Raw genomic sequence first — 3431 nt, 5'->3', positions numbered from 1 at the left:
AATATAGTTACTAAATGGAAACTATTGCCCTTAGCTACAATTGCTTTGAATCCCAATGCAATCAGCTTTTGACTGTGAAAACTTAGCCATTGTGGCTCCATCTTAGGCCTTTACCCTATCTGTGTGTTCAGTATGCCTATCTCCAGTCTCATCATCAAGGAGTCATAAGTTCTTTAGAGACATGTAGAAGGGGTGTAGGCTGACAAGATGGTGGCTTGCAGGGCTGTTGTTGTGATGCCTGAGTGCCGGCTTCTGCCCTATGCGCTACACAAGTGGAGCTCTTTTTCCTTCACCTACCTTCGTGAGAACATTTTAGTGGATAAACCAAATGACCAGTCTTCAAGATAGTCTTCAGAAAGCAACTATCCTCCCCAGTACTTGATTCTGAAGCTTGAAAGGCCTGTTATAGTTCAGAATATCACATTTAGAAAATATGAGAAAACTCATGTGTACAATTTGAAGGAATTCAAAGTCTTGGGAGGAATGAATGAAGAAAATATGACAGAGTTATTGTCCAGTGGTATAAAGAATGATTATAACAAAGAAACATTCACTTTGAAGCATAAAATTGATGAACAGATATTCCCTTGTCGGTTTATTAAAATAGATCAACTTTTATCCTGGGCACCCAGTTTTAACTTTAGCATCTGGTATGTTGAACTTAGTGGTATTGATGACCCTGATGTAGTACAACCCTGTCTCAACTGGTATAGCAAGTACTGTGAACAGAAAGTCATTCATTTTTGCCTAAAACACTTCAGACAGCACAATTATATAGACGCTTTTGAATTACTGCAGAAGAAAACCAAGATTTCACTGGAATATCCCATGTTAACAGATCTGCATGACAAATTGGTGTTGAAGGGTGATTTTGATGCTTGTGAAGAGCTTATTGAAAAAGCTGTGAATGATGCCTTGTTCAATCAGTATATCAGTCAACAAGAGTATAAGTCATGATGGAGCCAAATTATTCCCCAAAACACCAAAGGTAATGGAGAAGATAACTGACCAAGAATGAGAAAGGGGCATCAAATGGCTATTGACCTTCAAACAGAGACTGTTTATTTGTTTCATGGCTGGGATGGAACACAAGATCTTGCTGACTTCTGGACATACAGTGTGAAGGAGAACCAGTAGACATGTATCTCTAGAGACACTGAGAAAGACAATGGTCCTAGTGCCAGATCATGTCATAAAATATGCATAGACATTCAATGGAGGCAAATCTACACATTGGGGTGTTACTTGGACTCCTCTGTGAGGAACAGCAAATCACTGAAAAGTGGTTTCTATTGTTACAGCATTGACACAAACACATGGATGTTACTAAATGAGGATACTGCTGCTGATGGAGGGCTGAAATTGGTGTTTGATCATCATATGTGTATGGACTCAGAAAAACATATGATCTACACCTTTGGTGGTAGAATTTTGACATGTAATGGCAGCGTAGATGACAGCAGAACCAGTGAACCACAATTCAGTGAGTGTTTGCTTTCAACTGTTGATATCAAACCTGAAAACTTCTTTGAGAAGACTCCTGTAATGCTGGACCTGAGGATATCCAGTCTTGGATAGTATACTGCATGCTATTTTACTCAAAAAATTGTTGCTCGTGTGTATTTGGTGGTCAGCAATCGAAGACCTTCTTGAATGATTTTTTTTTGGAGATATTTTTTTGCTATAGGGCACGTGCGCTCGCCAGACAGACAAAGAGAGACATAGAGACAGAAAGTGAGAAATCACCCCCCAGGGGGGATGGTCACGCTGCAATCCCTTCTCCTCCATTCTCCTCTCAGGATCTTGGACACGTATGCACACGTGCCTGGCTGAGTTTTAAGCCACCGGGTCCGGGATGCAAACCGTGGTTGACTACGTGGGAGTCCAGCAACATAGCCATTACGCTAACTGCTGGTTTCCTGAATGATTTCTTTAGCTATGATGTGGACTCTGATCATGTAGAAATAATATCAAATGACACCAAGAAAGATTGGGATGGTTCCAATGACAGGATTCACACAGAGATCAACCATAGATTCAGAATTGTATGAAATACATGTTTTATCTGGACTCAGCAAAGACAAAGAGAAAAGGGAAGAGAATGTCAGAAATTCATTCTTCATTTATGGCATTATAAGGAATAGTTGGTCTTGCGTCTATAAGAATGATCAAGCTGCAAAGGATAACCCAAGTAAAAGTCTTTAGGAGGAAGAGCTATGTCCAAGATTTGCTCATCAGTGTGTCTATGACGAGTTACACAAGATTCATTTTTCATTTGGTGGGAATTCAGGAAAATCTTGTTCTCCAAAGATGAGATTAGATGATTTTTGATCACTGAAGTTGTGTAAACCTTCAAAAGATTCCTTACTGAAGCATTGCAAGTACCTCATAAGAAAACACAGGTTTGAAGAAAAGGCCCAAATGGATCCCCTCAGTGCTCTGAAATATTTACAAAATGATATTTATATAACTGTGGACCATTCAGACCCAGAAGAGACAAGAGTTTCAGCTAATAGCTTCAGCTCTGTTCAAATCTGGTTCCAATTTTACAGCTCTTGGCTTTTTAGATGTGGATCACATCTATGCTCAAAAAACTCAACTCTTTGACACCTTAGTCAATTTATTCCCTGACAGGATGACTCCTCCTAAAGGCTACCCGGTAGACCTCATCACTCTATAATGGAAGAGGCTATACACACAAGTAGAGAACAGGAGTCTGCTGTCAGTATTTTGGATTGCAACTCAATCTACAGTTAAGCTGCAGTGACTGAGGTCTGCACCAGAGTTTTGAAGGAATCTTTATCATCACAAGTTTTAACCCTCTTCCTTCATACCTGACCTCAACCCCATTCTCCTCACCGTATTCCTAAATTAGGCTAATCAAGTGAAATTGATATACTTTCCACTTAAACAAATAAAAAATAAATGTGTTGTATATTGTATATTAACCAGACCATAGAGGAAAAACAGAGATACTTAGTTAAGAAGAAAAATATAGTTACTTCCTTTCAGAGTCCTTAGTTTATCTACCTGTAAATGAGGTCTAACTCCTATCTCAGCATTTGTCTTAATACTGCCAGTTTCATGAAATAGCTGACATGTGTTATATGAGTTATGGTGAATATCTAATATGCCATAAAAGTAATTAGCAGGTAAATAGATTATTGACTAGTTTCTTTAGTATCTTGGTTTGACCAGTAGTCAAGGTTTAATGGCTAAAGAAAAAATTAAATATGTGTAAATGGAGTAATTTTGATATTTTAAGGTTTTTTTTTTTTGAGAGGTTTTCACTATAGGGTGCTTGTGCTCACCAGACAGAGAGATACAGAGAGACAGAAAGTGAGAAATCACCCTCCAGGGGGGATGGTCACGCCGCAATCCCTTCTCCTCCATTCTCCTCTCGGGATCTTGGGCATGTGTGCAATGTGCCC

The 3431-nt window shown here is 39.1% G+C and overlaps 1 pseudogene; it reads left to right on the top strand.

Annotated features, from left to right (window-relative positions):
• The first annotated feature begins 207 nt into the window (after positions 1-207).
• LOC102490350 (muskelin-like) lies at positions 208-2680 on the top strand (annotated as a pseudogene).
• Positions 2681-3431: the final 751 nt, after the last annotated feature.

The sequence above is a fragment of the Tupaia chinensis genome, unplaced genomic scaffold (assembly GCF_000334495.1).
Source record: "Tupaia chinensis unplaced genomic scaffold, TupChi_1.0 Scaffold146525_1, whole genome shotgun sequence".
NCBI classification, from domain to species: Eukaryota; Metazoa; Chordata; class Mammalia; order Scandentia; family Tupaiidae; genus Tupaia; species Tupaia belangeri.
The sequence above is the reverse complement of the archived record's forward strand: the minus strand, read 5'-3'. Positions and strand labels throughout refer to the sequence as shown.